At 41.3% G+C, this 22176-nt stretch overlaps 1 protein-coding gene across 2 annotated transcripts in view; it reads left to right on the forward strand.

Moving 5' to 3' along the window:
• Positions 1-1897: 1897 nt before the first annotated feature.
• LOC126994640 (uncharacterized) overlaps positions 1898-22176 on the forward strand; it is a 166889-nt gene continuing 146610 nt past the window's right edge. For both annotated transcript variants that reach the window (XM_050853944.1, XM_050853945.1), the window contains exon 1: positions 1898-3035. The gene's annotated coding sequence lies outside the window, so the exon portion shown is untranslated. The remainder of the gene's footprint in view (positions 3036-22176) is intronic.

The following is a 22176-nucleotide window of genomic DNA, read 5'->3' on the forward strand; positions in this document are numbered from 1 at the left end:
TTTCCACTCCATGTTTTTTTTTTTCTACCTTTATTTTCCTTATCAGTAAACATGCTCTTCCTGCTCCCTTTCCTTGACAATGTAAGACTATTTTCCTTCTCCATTATTTTTTTCTTCCCATAGTTTTCCATATTTTTCTTACTCTTCCACTCTTACTATATGTGGAAATTGCCTCATTTTCCTTCTTCCCATTTTCTTTTCCCAATTTGACTAGCTTATTTACTTTACAGTTCCGAGAAATGTGTCAAACTTTCTCTCCGGCTCATCTTCATTCCTTCTTTCCTGGGTACGATTTCGATAGCAGATGAAAATGTTTCCTCTATTTTCTGCTGGTTATGATGAGATGACCTGACACACGACAAGCTGGGATATCAACGACACGGAGATGAGCGTCGGAGCAATGTGCAGTTGGGGTTCGTTTTTGTTCACGGTGTCTCCTTGCTTCATTTTTTTTTTCCAGGGCTCTCTCGGTATTTTTTTTTCCATCTGTATCTGTATTACTTGCGTCTCTCTCTCTCTCTTTTTCTGTCTCTCTCTCTCTCTCTCTCTCTCTCTCTCTCTCTCTCTCTCTCTCAATTCCTGGCTCACCAAAAAAGAAGTTTTCACACTCGACACAAACTTTAATCCCTACCCACAAACTTCACACTCCCTCCTACCTCACCCATCCACCTACCCATACTTACCTACTTACCTATACCCCTCCCCCCACACACACACACACCAGACACACACTTTACCTTTTCCGTCTTGCAAACTTTATTCGCCTATCCACGCAACTTTTCTCGTCTACACCAAGTACTATTTTTTTTTCTACCTTTCCTCTTCTGTTGTTGTTTTTTGCCTTTTTCCCTGTAAACGTAAAGGGTGGGAAGAACGTGTAGTGTGAAGATAAGTCATTCACGTTCATGCAGTTATTTACGTTATCTTCTTTTCTGTTTTGTTTCTCTTTTTATCCTTTTCTTTTCCTTTACCGCGGCGACAAGGTGTGGAGAGGACAGGAGAACTTGGCTAACCTCTCCTTAATTACCGTAATCTACTCTCTCTCTTTTTCTTCGTTTTCATTCTTACCTAATTAGTCTCTTTTTATGTCATTACGACTTCTCTCTCTCTCTCTCTCTCTCTCTCTCTCTCTCTTTGGTACACTGATGGGCATAAAAATATTCTTCCCCGAACCTTTCTGACTTATTATTATTTTTCTCGAGGGCACTTCAACGTAACTGGGTACGGAGAGAGAGAGAGAGAGAGAGAGAGAGAGAGAGAGAGAGATCGTAATGACTGCAGCATCGTACGAGGACATCATTTTCCGCCCCTCGAGACCCCTTCAAGGCGCCTCGGAGCTGCAATCCGTTTTCTAACAGTCATCGCATCACGCCCGCTGTGAGGCCTGCTTTCTCTTCTCCGTTTCTCTTGCGTTAGCTTTTTTTTATACATATATTTTGCAAGTTCTATTTTTTGGTCTTGCTTTTGGTGTTGTGTTTTTTCTCTCTCTTTTTAGTCTGCTTGTTCTCATTGTTCTTGTTCTTGTTCCTGTTTTTATTGTTCCTGGTCTTTTTTTCTTTTACTTGTCTTTTTTTCTCTCTCTTTTTACTGTACTTGTTCTCCTTTTTCTTGTTCTTGTTTTTGTTCCTGTTTTTTACTGTTCCTGGTCTTTTTCTCTTTTACTTGTCTTTCTTGGTCTTCTTTACCTTATCAATATTTTCATTATCGTTTTATTACTTTGATTCTGCTATTTCATTTTTTTCTTTTAGTCTACTTTTCCTCTTTTTCGGTTTCTCTCTCTCTCTCTCTCTCTCTCTCTCTCTCTCTCTCTCTCTCTCTCTCTCTCTCTCTCTCTCCTTTAAACACAGCTTTGCTTCCTTCCATTGTGGTTACATATATTTTCTCTCTCTCTCTCTCTCTCTCTCTCTCTCTCTCTCTCTCTCTCTCTCGGTTCTTTCTTCCCCCGCGGGCATGTCAGGAGCTTGAAAGGGTCTGGGCGGCCGCTGCGGCATCCCCCGAGGCCGCGTGACGCCCAGGCATGTGACTCGGGCTTCCAGGGACCATTTCTTCGCCAACCAGACCCACTCCCACGGCACGGGGCTCCTCTTTCATTCCCTTCCTCCCTTTCTTCCTTCTGAGGAGTGACAGACACCCCCTGGCCGCCGAGGGAGACAGAGAGAGAGAGAAGGAGGAAAAGGTGGCGGTAGAGGGGATGGAGGCACGGAGCGACGAGCCGCGGCCGAGTAAAGCGAGGATCTGGAGCTCAGTGTGTCGCCAAACGTTGTGAGAGACGCAGGCCCGCCGCCCGCCATCCTGCCCTGTCCTGCGTCGGGGAGGCGAAGGAACGCGGGACTTGCTGGCTCCGTCGTGTGGTCAGAGGAGCGGCCTCAGAGCGCGTGTTACCTGGCCGGCGCGCACACAGGTACAGGGGCCTTTCCCGAAGCCATGCGCTGTTCATGAGGATGTTACTGTGATTATGATGATGCGTATGATGATGATGATGATGGTTAAGTTACGCTGTTGTTGTTGATGATGTTGATGATAGTTTGTCGGAAGCGCTAAGTTGACGGATGGACGGATGTTCAAAACGAAACAAAGAAAGAGAAATCAGAGAAGCGAGCACTGGAAAGTAATAACGAACCCAAGTCCAATGTTTCGCTTTTATTGTTTGATGCGAAAGTTTTGCTACTTCCCGTGATACATCGAGCCCGGCAACTCTGGTTCTGTGATGTGGAAAATGTGTTAAAGAGACGAAACCATAACTGGAAACTCGCTCGGGTGATGAAAAAAGGTAAAATATTTCTTGCTTCAAACTGTTTGACTCTCGCTTGATTTTTGGTGGCCAATAGATAAACAGCAAGGCAAGGATACCGAGTTGTGGTGAAAAAGTATGAATATTTAGAAACAGTTTTAGTCAAGACCCGAAACCATCACCACCACCACCACCACCACCACCACCCGTAGTGCTGCTGCTGCCGCTGCTTATTAGGAAGTCAAGAGGAAAGAGGAGAGAGCTGTCAAGAGGACTGCAGTGTGCTAAGAGTCCTTCAGCTACGGTAGGAGATTATCTCAATGCCTCATATTCCCTCTCTCTCTCTCTCTCTCGTTACTTCTTGGTCTATTTTTGAGAAACTGACCGACTCTTCTTAACGAACTTGAATCCTTTCTGTGACTTGTCTTGTCCTTCTGGATCTGTTGTCGAAACTTTCAATCTTCATCTGGCCGCGGTTTTCTCAGACGTTATATCAATTCCTTGTGGTTTCTTTTCTCGTATTATGTACCATATGTATGTAAATATGTATGTATGTATGTATGTATGTATGTATGTATGTGTGTGTGTGTGTGTGTGTGTGTGTGTGTGTGAGAGAGAGAGAGAGAGAGAGAGAGAGAGAGAGAGAGAGAGAGAGAGAGAGAGAGAGAGATATATATATATATATATGCATACATACATACATACATACATACATACACACAAACATAGATATGTATATATGGGTTTTGCACATCGCCTGGTAAAGCATCGCCATTTTTTCATACTTGTTTGCATTCCATTCCGTTCATGCAAATATTTATTCAGACAGCCAACCACAAGGTCAGAGTTTTAATACATTTGTCTTTTTTTATGGCACGGACTTTAAAAATCTCTCTTTAACTTTCTGTTTTTTTTTCAGTCTGTATGGCGTCCATGCTCGCTATTTCCTCTTTCATTTTTAGATAACTGATGGGACGCGGCTGTTCTCTTAAATGTGTCTTTTGCTTCCTGTGTCTGTGATTTTCTCTCTCTCTCTCTCTCTCTCTCTCTCTCTCTCTCTGAAACTGCCCCACGTCCCGTCTGTCTGTCTCGCTGTGTGTCTTTCTACCTGCCTTTATGCCTTTCTGTCTGTCTGTCTCTAAATCTGTCTGGGTCTGTCTCTAATTACGCTTATCTGTGCTGCTTGTCTGCTTGTATGTCTGTTACACTCTCTCTCTCTCTCTCTCTCTCTCTCTCCTCCTGTCCCCTTACTATTGATGGCAGGGCGAAAAATAGGGTGTGTGTTTGTCGCCGTCAATTAATTAGTAACGGTAAATATGGCGTTTTGTGCCGCTCTCTGACAAAAATCCCTCTATTGCTAGGAAGGGAGGAGGAGGAGGAGGAGGAGGAGAAGTTAAAAAGAAGAGACATTTTCCTCCGTCTCTTAAAGCTCTCTCCCCTTTCCACACCCTGGGGAGTGAGGAAAGAATAAAAAAAAAAAAAAAAGGAGATAACAGGAATTATATCGAGACTTTTTTTTCTTCTTGGGGCGTATGTCTTGTGTGTGTGTGTGTGTGTGTGTGTGTGTGTGTGTGTGTGTGTGTGTGTGTGTGTGTGGATGTATGGGTGGTTGAGTTTGTGGGAGGCTGAGAGTTTGTGATACACACACACACACACACAAACACACACACACACACACACACACACATATTCACAAAAAGAGGGCAGGGGGGGGGGGAGGGGTACACACAGACGAGCACAGGCAGACTCAAAGAAAAACAAACACAAAACTCGGCCGTCCATGTACCAACACAGAGGAAAACAGACGCGAGCAGACAGGCGGCCAGACAGACAAAAACGAGAGCGACGGACGTAAAAAAGAATGAAGCCCGCAAACACAAAAGCACAAACACACACATTGACCTTTCCCACCAATTCTTGCATCATATTTTCTAAGCACCAGAAACTGAGAATTTAAGAACAATAATAACTTGACCAAATACGCATCGCCGCTTCTCCTAAATAACTCTTTCGTCTTAGCCTGAATGGCGGTAACAAATGAGAGGCATAGAAGGTTCCGGCAATCACGAACAATCAGATTCATTTTATTTTCCTCCCAAAGCCAAGCCGAGCACACCGCCACACACACACACACACACACACACACACACACACACACACACACACACTACTTTCACGCTCTCCTGTTTTGTAGTTTGCAGCTCACGTTCAGTTCTTGCTTGATCCTGCAATGAATGAAGAATAACAAACTGGCTGGATTTCGCGTTTGCAGGATTCGGAAGAGGAAGGAGGAATTGATTAGCCCAGTGAATGAATGAGGAAGTGAGTGAGTGAGAGATGGGGTGGGAGATTGAGTGAGTGAGTGAATGAATGTAAGAAAATGCAACTACTGAGAAACAAAGGAAGCATGGCAACACAAAAAAGGAAATAACACTAAAGATAAGTGGAAATAAGGGGAAATGATACAAAAAAAGGTAAAAGGGTGAAAACAGCAAAATAAAACAGACAGACTGACGGACTGACTGATTGAGTTAGTAAGTTAGTGAGTTAATGAGTGGGTTCGTAAAATAGTGAATTTGCGAATTGTGAGAGTTAGGGAATTGGTGTGTGGCTGAGTGAATGAGTAAATGAGTTAATAAATCAGACAATCACCCAGTAAGAGAGAGAGGGAGTCGTTGGGTGAATGAGTGAGTGGGTGAGTCAGTGAGCTAATGGATGTGTGGCAAATTGAATGAGTGAGCGACTGACTGACTGACTGAGAAAGGGAGTGAGACAAAGAGTGAATCAGTAAATGAATGAGTAATTGGATGGGAGAGTGAGTAAGCAAAGTGAAAGGGTGTGTGACTAGTTGACTGAGTGAGTGAGGGACTGACTGAGATGGGGCGTGGGACGAAGCTTGAATCAGTGAGTAAATGAGTAAGTGGATGGATGGTTGAGTGAATGAATGACTGACTGAGATAGGGCGTGAGACAAAGCTTGAATCAGTAAGTAAATAAATGAGTAAGTGGATGGATGGTTGAGTGAGTGAATGACTGACTGAGATAGGGCGAAAGACAAAGCTTGATTCAGTAAGTAAATGAGTAAGTGGATGGATGGCTGAATGAGTGAATGACTGACTGAGATAGGGCGTGAGACAAAGCTTGATTCAGTAAGTAAATGAGTAAGTGGATGGATGGTTGAGTGAGTGAATGACTGACTGAGATAGAGCGCGAGACAAAGCTTGATTCAGTAAGTAAATGAGTAAGTGGATGGATGGTTGAATGAGTGAATGACTGACTGAGATAGGGCGTAAGACAAAGCTTGATTCAGTAAGTAAATGAGTAAGTGGATGGATGGTTGAGTGAGTGAATGACTGACTGAGATAGAGCGCGAGACAAAGCTTGATTCAGTAAGTAAATGAGTAAGTGGATGGATGGTTGAGTGAATGACTGACTGAGATAGGGCGTAAGACAAAACTTGAATCCGTAAGTAAATGAGAGTGAGTAAGTGGATAGATAGTTGAGTAAGTGAATGACTGACTGAGATAGAGCGCGAGACGAAGCTTGAATCAGTGAGTAAATGAGTAAGTGGATGGATGGTTGAGTGAGTGAATGACTGACTGAGATAGGGCGTAAGACAAAGCTTGATTCAGTAAGTAAATGAGTAAGTGGATAGATGGTTGAGTGAGTGAATGACTGACTGAGATAGAGCGCGAGACAAAGCTTGATTCAGTAAGTAAATGAGTAAGTGGATGGATGGTTGAGTGAGTGAATGACTGACTGAGATAGGGCGTAAGACAAAGCTTGATTCAGTAAGTAAATGAGTAATTGGATGGATGGTTGAGTGAATGACTGACTGAGATAGGGCGTAAGACAAAACTTGAATCCGTAAGTAAATGAGAGTGAGTAAGTGGATAGATGGTTGAGTAAGTGAATGACTGGCTGAGAGAGAGCGTGAGACAAAGCCCGAATTAGTAAGTAAATGAGTAAGTGGATGGTTGGTTGAATGAGTGAATGACTGACTGAGATAGGTCGAGTGAGACAAAGCTTGAATCAGTAAGTAAATGAGCGAGCAAGTGGATGGGTGAGCGCGCAAGACAATACCGAAAACAAATGCTGTTGATGGATATTCACGCGCCGACAATACAATGGAGTGGGATTATACGGCGGAACGCGGCAACTTGACTCTCCAAACATTAGCAATATTCAGAACTTTCCTTGCGTCCATCAGTTCCATGCACGTCAATTCCGCGGCCATTCTGAGGACAAGGAAATCCGGAAATCGAGAATGTATAAACCAAACAAGTTGCGCGGATAACATGGACCTGTGGATACGGATGTGAGGCGAGAGAGGTGGAAGAAACTATGAATGGTAGGATGATTTTGGCCACGAATTGAAAGATGCAACTCGAAAAGGGGAAAAATATGACTCACACGATGAAAATAACCACGAAACGAAAGGTACAACACGAAGAGGAAAAAAGATGTAAATTTTAAGATAATTATGACCACGAATTGAAAGATAGAACTAAAAGGGAAAAAGACAGCGACGGTAGGACAAAATATAACCACGAAATGAAAGATGCAATAGAAAGGGAACAATATGTATGGTACGACAAGGAAAACAGTCAGATAAGTATGACATGAAATGAAAGATGCAGCTGAAAATGAGAAAATGACAGGTAAATAACATGTAGCTATTCAGAAAAGAAAAATGATGACAAAACGGAAACGCAATAAAAAATAAGGAAAAAAAAGAAAACGAAAATAAAAAGGGAAAAGGGGAAGAACAACAAAATATAAGCAAACGAAAAGAAGGAAAAATGAGCACAAAGAAAGAAAAAAAAGGGAAAGATTAACACACAAAAAAAAGCGAAAAAGCAAACAGCGGAGACAGGCTGGATGGATGATAAATATTTAAAAGTGTTCATATGCAAACCAGATAAATACCAGGATAACAAGAAAATATGCATGTAGGCAAAACAGACGATGGAAAACAATAAACGATAAAAGAATGAAACTGCAGACTATTAATTGGATCACATCATAATACTGAAAGAAATAGTAATAAAAAGCAATGTATATTAAGCAGAAAATACAAAAAAAAGTCTTGCTAAATTGACTCAGACATGATAAAAAAAAAAAAAGTTAACCTGCTCATGAGAAGAAACGACAAACAACACGAGAAAAAGAAAACGTTTGACTCACCTAAAACGTTATATGAAAAACATTGAACCTGCTCATGGAAATTGAAAAAAATATAAGATTAAACAAAGAAAAAAAACGGAGCAAAAAAAGAGAAAATCGAAAAACAAGAACCAAGTAAAAAGCGAGAAAGAAATATCGTAAAAAAGCCATTAAAAGAATTACACACACATAGCAATTAGAGAAATGTTTACCGAGGCCAGTGGCACTAACGAATAAATATAATAAAATACCCGTGAAAAGAGCGAATAAAGAGAAAACGGCGAGTGAGTGACCAGTGAGTAAAAATAAACAAAAGAGCAGCGCAACGATGTGAATCCGATCAGAGTGACGGCTTTGTGATCATAGGCGTTTTTTTGTAAGCATTGGCGGCGATGGCGGAGAGGAAAGAGGATGGGAAAGAGATAGTGGACGAGGATGGCGGGGAAGCGCTGTCGATGGAAGGGGAGGGGAGAGAGGAAACAAGAGGAGGAAGAAGAGGAGGAGGATAGTAGCCAGTAGTGTGGGGGGAAGTGTGAGGTAATGGTAGGGACAGGAGGAAAAAGAGAAGGAAAAAAAGGTAGGAAGATTTAGAAAGGAGCCGTGAAAGAAGAGGAGGAAGAGGAAGAGTAGCAGCGCACGGAGATGGTGTTGGAAGCTTTCGGAGATGGGTAAGGAGGAAAGGAAGAGGAGGAAGAAGATTGAGAATTAGAGGGGAGATGGGGGAAGAAGAGGAAGAAGAGCAAGAAGGGGAAACGTAGCCTGCACACGGAGATGAAGTTGGATGTGTGGGGTAGAGAGGAAAGGAAGAGGAGGAAGATGATAAGGGAGAGCTAGAGGGGAGAGGGGGAAAAAAAGAGGAAGAATAGGAAGCATACCAGCACACGGAGATGAAGTCGCCGTGTATGAGGGATGGGTAGAGAGGAGAAAAAGAGGAGGAAAAAGAAGGACAGGGAAAAAAAAGAGGGAAGTAAAGCAGAGAGACAAGGAAGAAAAAGGAAGAAAAACGCATGGTCAGGATGAGGTAGAGGGAGGTATGATGGATGAGGGGAGGAAAGAAAAAGGAAGATGAAGAGGAGAACGGAGGAAGTAGAGGGAGGTATGATGGACGAGGGAGGAGGCGAGGAAAGGGAGGATGAAAAGGAGAGGAAAAAAAATAGAAGTGTGTTTGGCGAATGGAGGAAAGACGATGAGAAGGATAAAAAAAAAAGAGCTTGAAATGGCTGTGGTGAAAGAAAGGAGTGAAAAGGAAGGAGAGGAAAGGAAGACACGGTAGATAATGGTGAAGAAGAGGAGGAGGAGGAGAGGAGGAGGTAAAGGAAGGCTTGGTAAATAAACGGTAGGAGAGTAAGAAGAGGAAGAGGCTAACGAAGAGGAAGAGCAGGAGGGTGTTTGATGGATGTGGAGGACAGGATGAGGAGGAAGAGGAGGGTTTAAAGAGGAATGAGGTGGTGGTTTGATGGACACGAAGCAGAGCAAGAGGAAGAGGAAGAAGGAGAGAAGAGAGATAAGGACAGAACAGAAAAGAAAGAAAATAAGAAAGAGAAATGAGATGGCGGATGGATTGACAGGAAGGAGAGCAAGAGGAAGAGGAAGAAGGAGAGGAGAAAGATAAGGACAGAAGAGAAAAGAAAGAAAATAAGAAAGAGGAATGAAATGGTGGTTGGATTGACAGGAAGGAGAGCAAGAGGAAGAGGAAGAAGGAGATAAGAGAGATGAGGATAGAAAGGAAAAATAAAATGTTCAAGAGGAAGGTAGGAAAAAGGAAAGATTATATATTTTGGCGAAAAGGAAGATTGGAAAGTAAGAAAAAAGAAGATACGTGTGAAAATGAAGGAGGCAAGGAAAGAGAAAAAGAGGAAGGCGAGAGAAAAGGAGGAGGAGGAAGGGGCAGAGAAGGAGGAGGTAAGTGCGCAAGTAGAGTTGGAAAAGGGAAGTTGATAAATGAGAGAGGGAGAGAATGGAATGGATGGCGCAGGAGGGGAGCGAAAGGAAGGAAATGAGAAGCAGAAACAGAGAGTGGAGGAGACAGAGATAAGATAGAGAGGCAGGACGGGAAGGGAGGACCTGACAAAGTTAGAAGGAGGATGAATGGTACTGGAAGGGGAAAATGGAGGAGGAGAAAAGGAGGAGAAAGGAAGAGAGAAGGAAGGAAGAGAAAGGGTTGAGAATAGAGAGAAGTGGAAAAATGAAAGGAGAAAACAGCAAGGGAAATGAAATGAGAAGAGAGAAGGGAGAGAGGCGAAGGAAAGGAGGAGAAAGAAGGAGAAAGGAGGTGAAAGGGTTGAGGAAGGAAGGAAGGGAAATGTGAAAAAAAGAGGAAGAAACAAGAAGGGAAATTTAATAGGAAGAGGAGGAGAAAGGAAGGAAAGGCAGTAAGGAGGAGATAGGGGTGAGGAAGGAAGAAGGGAGGGTGTGAAAAGAAGAGAGGAGGAAATAGGAAGGAAAATAGTGTAGGGAAATGAAGAAGGAAGAAGGGGGAAAAGAGGAGGAAAGGAGGATAAGGGAGAAATCATTGAGAAGGAAGGAAAATTGAAAGGGAAGAAAGGAAGAGATAGGAAATTAAATGGTAAAGGAAGGAAGAGGGGAGAAAGGAGGAGGAAGAAGAGGGCGGTGGTGAAAGGAGTCAGAAAGGGAAGAGGGAAAGTGGAGAAGAAGGCAAGAACATAGGAAGTGAATGGTATCGCAAGGAACGAGGGAGAGAGGAGGAGGAAAGGAGAGAGAAGGTGAGGTGAAAGAAGGAAATTGAAGTGTTTGTTGGGAGGAAATGACTAGAAGAAGGAAAAAATGGGAGGTAAAGATTTAAAGAGGGGTTCTAAAAGGCTACTGAAAGAACGGAAGATGAAGAAACGGAGTGAAAAAGACGGGGAAAAAGAGAAGTGGGGAAGGGTTCAAAGTAGAGAGAAGGGAATGGAAAGGAGAAGTAAAGAAACGTGTGAAAATGGAGGGCTTACGAAGAGGGGAAAAAACCGAAAGAGGATGGTAAGAGAAATGAAGGAAGAAGGGAAGGTAAGTGTGGATGCAAGGGGAATTGGAAAAGGAAAGTTGATAAATGAGATAGAGAGAATGTAAGGAAAGGATAGTGCAAAAATGATGCGGAAATTAATTGGAAAAGACGGGAAAAAAAGAAAACTGGAAAGAGATTAAAAATAGAGGGAATGAAAAGAAAAAGAAAAAAAGTGGAAGAAGTAAAAGTGGGATAGAGGAGGAAGGTTGAAGAAAAAAAATGAGGAGGAGGAGGAGGAGGATAGGTGTTTGTTGAGAGAAATAACTTGGATGGAAGGGAATGTTGGCGAAGGGGAAGAAGGAAAAAACTCATTGTATGTATAAAGAGAGAGAAAATATATAAAAAAAATGGAGGAAGACATGGAGAGAGGTGGAGAAAAAAATCTTGACGAGTGGACTGAACTAGTGAAGAAGAAAAAAAGAAGGAGAGAAAGAGGAGAGGAAGGAAGGAAGGAAGGAAAGGGGTGCAGAAAATGGCTGACAAGTGAAAATACGTTAGAGAAGGGGATGAAAAGAGTGAATGGAAGGAAGGAGGGAAGGGAGAGGAGATAAAGGAAAAGGGTGTGTCAGATGGAGATGACTTAGGAGGAGACGAAGAAAGGAAGGAGGAGACGGGAGACATAATGCAAGGAAGGAAGGAAGGAAGAAAGGAAGGGAGGGAAAAATAGATATGTAGAAGAGCTTATCGGAGGAGACTTAGGAGAGAGTGAAGAAAGGACGGAGACTGAGAAGAGGAGAGAGGGAAGAAAAGAATAAAGGTTAGAAATCATGAAAAGAGAAGGAAAGAAGGAAGGAAGGAAAAAAGGGAGGAAGAAAGGAAGGAAGGAAGCTAGGAAAAAAGGAAGGAAGGAAGGAGAGGAAAGAGACGGACGAGAAAACATTATGAATTGAGAAAAATTTAAGGACGGAATTAAGGAAGAGAGAAGGGAAAATGAAGGGCAAGAAGAAAGGAAAAAGGAAAGGAAGAAAAAGAGGTGAGGGAGAAAAACTTACAGATGGAAAAAAATAGAGAGGAGAAAATGAAAAAAAAAAGTAAGGCAGGAAGGAAGAGAGTAAAGGGAGACGGAGAGAGGTGGGAAGAAGGATTTGAAGATTGAAAAAAATATAAAGACCGAAGAAGGGAAAAAAAATAAAAGAAAAAAGGAAGAATAGATGAACATAAGAGGAAGAGATGCAGTGGACAAGTCTCAAAGAAAACCAAAAGAAGAAGGAATGAAGCCAGGCAGGAGGCGGAGAGAGAACGCCGGAGGAGGAGGGAAAGGGCTTGTCGGCGGCGAAGACTTAGAGGAAAGCAGGAGCAAAGGAGAAAGCCAGGCTGGGACAAAGGGCGGCGGCGGCGGCGGTGACGGTGGTGGCGAGGGCGGTGGTGGTGGTGGAGGCTCAGTCACAGCAGCAACCCGCCAACTTTGCACATCTGTTGTACCGGTGTTGCAAGTGTGAGTGAGTGAGCGAGAGAACGAGAGAGAGAGAGAGAGAGAGAGAGAGAGAGAGAGAGAGAGAGAGAGAGAGAGAGAGAGAGAGAGAGAGAGAGAGAGAGAGAGAGAGAGAGAGAGAGAGAGAGAGAGAGAGAGAGAGAGAGAGAGAGAGAGAGAGACCCGAACTCCATTTTCATGAGCTCTTCAACGGGGAGCATTTTTAAACTCACATAACAAGACGCTTCCCACATCTCCCCAACACAGTCTTCTTATGGTCCTTTCCTCCTCCTCCTCCTCCTCCTCCTCCTCCTCCTCCTCCTCTTCGTACTCGTCGGTGTAACGTCCCAAGTTTCTCGGTTTACCTTAAATATTTAACAGCGTCTTCTGATCTTTAGGACCGACGGCTCATTATTAAGTTTGGGGACGTTAAAGTGAATTCCCTGTCCGTCTGTGTGTGTGTGTGTGTGTGTGTGTGTGTGTGTGTGTGTGTGTGTGTGTGTGTGTGTGTGTGTGTGTGTGTGTGTGTGTGTGTGTGTGTTCATTTTCTGTGTCCGGTTCTGTTGTTTTTTGTTATCTTTTTTTTCCGGTTCGGTGATTGTTCGGTGGTGAGCAAAGTTGTTTTTGTTCTCTCTCTCTCTCTCTCTCTTACTCATTCGTTAAAAATCAGTTGACTTCATGTTATTTTTTTCTTGTAAGTTTTCTCGTAAGTTTTCTCGTAAGTAGTTCGTCTCCATTAACCATGTTACGCTTTTTTTTAAGTTTATATTTTTTTCCCAACTTAAGTTAAATTGTCCTTTGTTTTGAAAAGTTCCTTGCTCTCAGTTTTATACCTTAAATTTTGTAGTATCAATGTCATTCGTTATTGTGCCTTACACAGAATAAAATACTTTGTTTCTTTCCGGGTAAAGTTTAGTCTACTATTACGGTACTGGATGAGGAGGTTTTCCGTGTTGTTACTTGTGTAGCAGCAAATGTGTTTTTTTTTTTTTTATCAATGAAGCATGTTTTACGTTGTTTATTTAAAGACAACTGCTGGAGTGTTGCAATTCCTCCTTATTAATGTTAAGTGAATTTCCGATCCTAGCTTATAATGCAGGTGTGAAGTTTTCGTTTAATAATTGTTGTGGGAAAATAATGTTTCAGATATCATTAGTGGAGGCGAAATTTTATGAATTTTTTGTTTGAATGGTGATGTTTTTTGTCCAGAGTCCTCGTCCATGGCACAAACCTTCCCCCGCTGAGCGGCGCACACGTCAGTGGTCCATTGCTTTCCGTTATTTAGTGACAGCAAATTTTCGACCGTGGTTTGTAAACGTTGGTGAAATTGTTCATTCCACGTTGATATGAAGTCAGTAATGAAGTTTCATCGAAAATTCACCTCACCTACGTGCAGTTTCATTTCATTGCGTTGACGATATTAGTTGCCAGCTCTTTGTTAACGGAGTAATCAAGTTTCGTCTTCGTCAAGTTTCAACTGACCAATACTTTTTTTTTTCTTTAAGTGGCAAAGGAGGCAGCCAAGGACAAAAAAAGCCCGCAAATCTCTGAGCCAGCAACAGGATGCAAGGTGATGCCAGAAGGATAAAGAACTTTCGTTGAAGAGGTGCCCTGAAACTCCCCTTCTGAAAACATTCAACTCGCAGGAGAGTGAATATAACAAAGGAAAACGTTTCCATAGTTTACTAACGAAAATAATGAAGGAATGAACATACTGGATAACTCTTTAACCATGAAACTGGACAGCATATGAACTAATTAAATAATAGATAAACCTTTATTTTGCTGAACCATAAAGCATTTTATTATCACGAGTTCATTATACGCTAATTTTGGTTTCCTTTCTGGTGCTTACATGCCATGACTCATACGGGAATATTATCCGTGAAGTCTTACAAATGCAAGGTCTTCCTGACGAAGAGGGGGAGCTCACGCGGGATTAAGACTTTAGTCTCGATAGATTGTCACTTTAGCTACAATGTCTCTACTCCTTCCTTTTAAGAATTACAACACAATATATTCTTTGCTACACAGATTAAAAGTACAACACAATATATTCGTTGCTACACAGATTAAGAACTACAACACAATATATTCTTTGCTACATAGATTAAGAACTACAACACAATATATTCTTTGCTACACAGATTAAAAGTACAACACAATATATTCGTTGCTACACAGATTATCAGTTTAAAAGTACGCAAGTAAAAAAACATGTATGCGAACAACAGTTTAACCCACCCTGGACAGGCCTCAACTGTTTGCTTTCCTCCCACTGGCGGATAATTCTATGTCTGAACGATTATCGCATCATTAATATATATTTTACATATTTTTTCGAGGGTCGTGGCTCAAGAGCTTTAGAATAATCAGTTTTGCAGGGTCGTAGAGTCCGTAGTTAAGGAGAAATTCGAGTACACGGAGGTTCGCAAGCTTGCTCACGCACGGGAACACACACCTTAAATTAATCAACTGTAACAGAATTCTCCTTCACTTCGATTGCTTCTTTTTTTTTCATTATTGCCACGCTTCATTATACGCAGATGTAATATTCTTGGCCGTTTCCATTAGCCGACACGATTTCTTTTTCGAGGAGTTTTATATATTATCCTTTTCATTACAATCACAATTTCCGTTTCTAGTCATTACTTCAAAACAGAACATAAAAACCTCTGGCGCGCTCCATATAACAGCCCACCCGAGAATTCCAACTGTATAGTTTTGGCAACCGTGCTTTTCATTATACTCATGAATTCCGTTTATGGGCAACACTTCATTATATATCAATACAATCTGCGTCCCTATTACCTGTTTCATTAAACCCTCGCGGGCCGGAGCTTCATCCAGCGCTCATTTTAAGCCCACAGGTGAAGTTTCGTGGGCCATTAAGCACGCAGGTGGCGCCTCAGCACCACCTCCCCGCTCGTCTAATCGTGCGGTGATTTGCACTCTCTTTTTTGCGCCGAGTAAATTTATGCTGAGTGTATTATGCGGTTCAGAGTGTATTACCATTTTTAAATAAATATTAATTGCGATGTTTAGCGGCCGAAGGTGTGGAAATGAGAGAGAGAGAGAGAGAGAGAGAGAGAGAGAGAGAGAGAGAGAGAGAGAGAGAGAGAGAGAGAGAGAGAGAGAGAGAGAGAGAGAGATAATAGGTTGGAGACGGTAATAGAGATAAAGCAGCAAATACATATTAAAAAAAAAAAACGACAGAGGAAACAAGTAAAGAAAATGAGAGCACAAGGAAAAAAAACTTGAGGTGGAAGAGGAGGAGGAGGAGGAGGAGGAGGAGGAGGAGGAAGAGGAACGGAGAGGGATTTAAAATGGAGAAAAAGCAAGAGGAAATGAGATTTAAAGTAGAATGATTCAGCGGGGAGGGAGGCAGGATGAAAGGAGGAAATATGAATAGCATGATTTAGAGGAGAAAGGAGGAGGAAGGAAAAAATATGACACTGTAGGAAGACGGCTGAAGAAAAGTAGAGAAAAAAAAGTAAAAGGTGGGAATGACATTAATGGAAAACGGGTAAAAATGAAGAAAAGAAATGTGAAAAGCTTGAAAAATATATATGTTCTTGGAGAGGTGGATAAAAAAATGAGAGGAAAAAATACTAAAAATGAAGGAAAAGTGCTAGGATAGAAAGAAACGAAGGAAGGAAGAAACGAATGAAGGAAGGAAATGAAGCAGGAAGAGAGAAGAGGAGGAGGAAAAAAAGGAAAAGAGAAAACATGAAATATAAAAAAGAAAAAAAACGAGACGTAATACAGGAAAACACCATAAACAACAACAATGCGGCCAATCCAAACTTTGCACTCCATTTCCTCAATAAACCAAAACTGAAAAAAAACGAACACCAAAAAAAAAATGGAAGTATGTGAGGTGGTTTACAAATCTTTCCAGCCGGCGCCACCGTTCGCGAGCCACTGAGCGACTCGACACGAACCTCCCTCGCCGGAATGCCGCTAATGAACCAATAGTAATCTTTGCGTGCCCGGGGGGGGAGAAAAATCGCGGCGCCGGTGTAGGAATGGTTAAGAGACCTGCGCCGCCGACACCTAAACGGGCCCGCATTGATATTACCAACGCCTGACCTGAGAATCTACAAACAAGGCTTTAATGAAACTTGTTAATGAACCGATATTACTTGATTTCCCTATTATAGAAAAATTGATGAATATGTAGAAGGCTCATAAGAAATTCCATTAACTGATTAACGGCACGATATGAAGGTTTTTGGATTATTCATTAAGGAGAAAAAAAAATCTTTGTCTTGAAAGAACGAAACATGAACAGACTTTGGCAATAAATTAAACAAAAAAGAAAAAAAAAACAATCCTTTCTAATGAGCTGATAATACGCTCTGAGCTTCTCTCCTCAGTTCGACTGTAGTAAACCACTGAAAAGAAAATAATGTAACTTCATTAAACATATAAATAAAGAAGAAATGACGCGAGTGTTTAATTAACGAAGATTTTGGTTACGTCAGTTATTTTCAATTTAGAATCTAAAGTAATAAATAAATCTCAAAGGATATCTAAACAGACAAAAAAGAAAAGATAAAAGTAGCCGAGGTTTTCTTATTTATTTCTCCTTAAATTCCGGGTAGGGAGAGAGAGGTGAGTGGCGGGGAAGGAGAGGAAGAGAGGCTGGAGGGGCGGAGGAGGAAAGGCAGACCAAAGTGAATGGAAAATGAGGTCAACATCAAAATAGATCCTTTGCTTTTCCCGTGAATTAAATGACGGACCGAGAACTGGGTAACAAGGAAAAAAATAATAAATGGACCATCTGACTGCCCCGCATTTTAATTAGTAGTTTGAGCTTTTCTCGTTTATTTGTTTATTTGTTTTAATGACTTCGTTTTCTTGTCCTACTGAATTTTCATTTCATAAGCTCGTTGTTCTTGTCATTGTTGTTCTTGTAACGGTTGTTGAGCTGTCAATTCGTTTGCTGATACTAATGTTGTAGTAGTAGTAGTAGTAGTAGTAGTAGTAGTAGTAGTAGTAGTAGTAGTAGTAGATGTAGTAGTAGTAGTAGTAGTAGTAGTACATAATAGTAGTAGCAATTGTAGTAGTAATTGTGGTTGTAGTTGTAGTAGTAGTTGTAATAATTGTTGCAGTTGTTGCTGTTGATCAGAAGCAGCGAAGTAGTCAAGCTGACAGTAAAAAATAGAAACTGTAGTAAAGACAATTGGACTCGGAAAATATTAAAAAAAAGGGTTCAGAAATAAAGCAAGAGGAGGGAAAGAAGAAGGAAGAGGAAGGGGATGAGGAGGAAGAGAAGTCTGTTTATTTGTCTGACAGCCTGAGTGTGTCTCAGTCTGTCAGTCAGTATATATCTGTCTGTCAGTCTCCGTTTGTCAGCCCGTCTTCCCCTTACCCTCCCTGACACAAAGGACGGAGGTAAAACAGAATACTAATTAGAAGGTAAACTTGAACAATGCAAATACACTTTGTTTCTTATATTTGGTTTCCCGAAGACTCGATTTACACTTTTCACATTTTCCGTTTTTGAAGAAAAAACATACAAACACACACACATACATGCCACTTGAAGAATCTATCCTAAAATTATTTAACGTCAAATTGTTTCTGACTATCGCTCTGTACACTATTCACGTGGGGGCACAAGTGTATTAAATTGATATGTTGTTTGTTTTGCTGGTTAGGTAACAGCCGTCTCGATGCTACTCTTCAACAATATTATTCGTATTTTTATTATGACAAACAGTTCATTATGATATTTTTTATCAGGGATTATTATTTCGCCATCTTTATTATCGAAATCATTGCCTTTATTACCATTATTATTGTTATTATTGTGGATTATATTTTTTTCGAAAATTATATTATTTTTGTCATTATCATATTATATCCTTTTAGCTTTTTGTTTGTACTATAGTAATAATAATAATAATAAAAATAATAATAATAATAATAATAATAATAATACCATAACATGAAAGAAAGAAAGAAAGAAAGAAAGAAAGAATGAAAGAAAGAGAAACAAAGAGAGAGAGAGAGAGAGAGAGAGAGAGAGAGAGAGAGAGAGAGAGAGCGCTAAATGCATATCCCTTTGTTAACTAAAACAACGCATACAATACCCCACTAACACACACACACACACACACACACACACACACACACACACACACACACACAGATGTACGCACACCCCCACATGGATGGTAATATCGGACTACAATCGGATACAAATACTCCAATATTGCATCGAGCTACAAAAATACTCTATATTTACCCTCATACTCTATGGAAACGTACAGGAAGCCTCTTACAGCACACACACACACACACACACACACACACACACACACACACACACACATATACAAACACAAACACATAGTAACACGCAAATGAAATGAACACGAAAAAAAAGTTAATTCCTCTATACACTCCGCCTGCTCACCTGTTAATTAAAAAAATGTTGGATAAAGGTAACACACACACACACACACACACACACACACACACACACACACACACACACACACACACACACACACAAGGGAAAACAGGAATACTTTCAGTCTGTGTCGAAATTTCACGAACCGAAAGAGAACTTTGTTGAAGTGTTGGAAGAAAATTGAATTACAAGAGAAAACCTACAGAGATGGAACAAGGAGAAGGGGATAGGGGGTGGTGGGTCTTGGGGGGAGGGGGGTGCGGCACGCATAAAACCTGGATATTGATATTAAAATGCATATACGTTTTCGGGATGAGAGAGAGAGAGAGAGAGAGAGAGAGAGAGAGAGAGAGAGAGAGAGAGAGAAACATTTGCTTCCAGCCTCGATGAAAGAAACTGTTTGCATAAAATAAACAAAGTGTAGATCAGAAACTCCATTGAGAACTGGAGAGAGAGAGAGAGAGAGAGAGAGAGAGAGAGAGAGAGAGAGAGAGAGAGAGAGAGAGAGAGAGAGAGAGAGAGAGAGAGAGAGAGAGAGAGAGAGAGAGAGAGAGAGAGAGAGAGAGAGAGAGAGAGAGAGAGAGAGAGAGAGAGAGAACTGTCCTGAGTTGTGCCTCATATTGCTCCGTGAAGAAAACTTTTGTGTGATAATACTTCAGATGAAAACATCGTTGGAATGTAAATACAAAAAAAATATTACATAATATAATAACTAATATAACCTGCCAGCACAGCCGCGACTATTTCAACTGTTGACATGAAGATAGTCTTTACTACCACTACTACGTTTGCTTACTACTACTACCACTATGAAAAACTACGAACTATAAACAAATTAAAACTAAAAAGTAAAACTTCAGTGGCGGAAATGCAGTAAATGATTAAACATAAAAAATCATTGGAGGTGGAAGAGGAGGAGGTGGGGGTGGATAAGGAAACATGGAAACATGAAAAAATGGAAATGTAGGCAACAGAAAGCCTATTGGCTCATTACGAGGTCGCCCACTTTGGTTATTTAATCTGCTCGACAGACACTTGGGGCTTGAGGAGCAGATGAAAGCACCTCGATATTGAGGACCGGATGAAAGCACCTCCATATTCAGTTTACTCCCGACGCAGCGAAATAACGGTCGATTCTATATTTGAAGGAGTTGATGTATTCGCATTTACTACTTCTGAGGGAGGATTATTCCAGTGGCGGGGAGGAGGAGGAGGAGGAGGAGGAGGAGGAGTGGGAGGAAGAGGAAGAGGAGAAGGAAAAGAGGGAGGTGAAAAGGTAAAGGAAAGAAAACTTATCACAAGAAGAACAGAAAAGCGAAAAGGATGTGGATGAAGAGGAAAATGAGACGGCGTAAGGACGGAATGATAAAATAAATGAGAAGAGAAGATGGAGAGAAAAGAAAGAGAAGAGAAAATCAATATGCACAAAGTAAGGAAGAGAATCAAAGAAACACGGCGAAACAAAAACAAATCATGCTCTCTCTCTCTCTCTTCTCGAAACACAGCAACACGTCAATAATCCGTGCGTATGTATGTATGTATGTATGTATTCATGTATTTATGTATGTGTGAATTTGCGTATTTCTCCATTCAGGTAAAGAATAACTGAATCGAGAAATAAATAAAAATAATAAAGAAAGAAGAGAGAATAAAGCAACAAACTAAAGAAAAACAGCATGAACGAGAAGCAGCATCGCAGAGAGAGAGAGAGAGAGAGAGAAGAGAGAAGAGAGAGAGAGAGAGAGAGAGAGAGAGAGAGAGAGAGAGAGAGAGAGAGAGAGAGAGAGAGAGAGAGAGAGAGAGAGAGAGAGAGAGAGAGAGAGAGAGAGAGAGAGAGAGAGAGAGAGAATAAAGCTGATCAATAAGTATAAGCATCGCGTTTCTCACACCTCCACTATCATCTCGCTCACACCTTCCCATCCGCGGCAGGTGCGTCTTCCCCCCGGGCGCCTTCTGGTCCTCCTCCTCCGCCTCCTCCTCCTCCTGCTGTTTCCCACGTCTGGTGACCTTATTTTCCTTTTATATACCGTTCTTCCTCGTCCTTCTCATTCTCCTCCTCCTCCTTCTTCCTTCTCTTCCTCCTCCTCTTCCTTCTACACAAGCCGATCCTTCACTCAACATATTCCGCATTATGAAGCGATTCGATTTCTGATACGAACAATATGAGCGAGTATTGTGTTGGCATTGCTCGTGTGTGTGTGTGTGTGTGTGTGTGTGTGTGTGTGTGTGTGTGTGTGTGTGTGTGTGTGTGTGTGTGTGTGTGTGTGTGTGTGTGTTTGGTTTGCCGTCGTGTTTGCTATTTGTTTTCTCTCCGTGTTTGTTTGTCTGGCATAGTCGATTTCTCTCTCTCTCTCTCTCTCTCTCTCTCTCTCTCTCCTTTTCCTCTTCATTCCTCCTTCCACGCCTCTTACTCTTCCTTCCACTCCTTCGTAGTCAAGCTGGCGGAGGAGAGCCTATCAACATGTTCCAACGTGTCTCGGCGTGTGCGTGACATGCGTCTGTCTATTGAGGGAGTTTTTATCCGATGCCTATCACAGCATTTTATATATTCGGCCGACAACGTGAGTGCTGTGAGGCGAACTCCACTTCACTCCGCTTCACATCACTTCATAATGCCTCTCTGCACTTGCTTCATTCAATCTTTGCTGCGCTTCTTGTGTCATCTTTGTTGTTGTTGTTGTTATTGTTGTTGTTGTTGTTGTTGTTGTTGTTGTTGCTGTTGTTGTTGTTTCGGATTGTCGGTGTAGTATTTGTTTTCTATGTCTTTGCTGTTTTTTGTGTGTGTATAAGTTGCTCTGTTTTGATTTCAGTCCCTTTGTTTTTTGTTTTTTTCTGTCTCTGAGTTTATTTTTGTGTTTATCTTTGTTTGCTTTTTTTCGCTTATCTCTCTCATTTTGTTTAGTTCTGTCTACTTAATTTATTTTATCCATTTATCTGTGTCTATGCCTGTCTGTGGCTGTAATTCTCTCTCTCTCTCTCTCTCTCTCTCTCTCTCTCTCTCTCTGATTACTATTCTCGAGTTTCCTTTCCTTTGTTGTTCTTGTAATGTTCTTAATTAACTGATTTTTATCTTTCTTAAACTGCGCTTTTGTTTGGTAACTAAGAATTTTTATGTCTCTTGCTAACCTCTCTTTTCTAGCGAGTAACTGATATTGAAAATGCAGGAAATTGCCCTCACATCCAAACAGAAGTAATACGCCTCCATCAAAAAAGAAATAAACGACTACCTCAGAGCATGAAAAACTAAAACTGAAAAGAGAAGCAAAACAGAAGCAAGACAGAAATACAAAACAAAACAACAGAAGCAACTTGCAAAACAGAAATGAAAACAAAGTGGAAACAGAAATAGAACTAAACATAATAAAAAATAAGACCAGAATAGCATCATACAAAAGAGAAATAATTACGCCTACACCAAAACAGAAATACCTTCATGTCTTA

The sequence above is a fragment of the Eriocheir sinensis genome, unplaced genomic scaffold (genome assembly GCF_024679095.1).
Source record: "Eriocheir sinensis breed Jianghai 21 unplaced genomic scaffold, ASM2467909v1 Scaffold84, whole genome shotgun sequence".
Classification (NCBI taxonomy): domain Eukaryota; kingdom Metazoa; phylum Arthropoda; class Malacostraca; order Decapoda; family Varunidae; genus Eriocheir; species Eriocheir sinensis.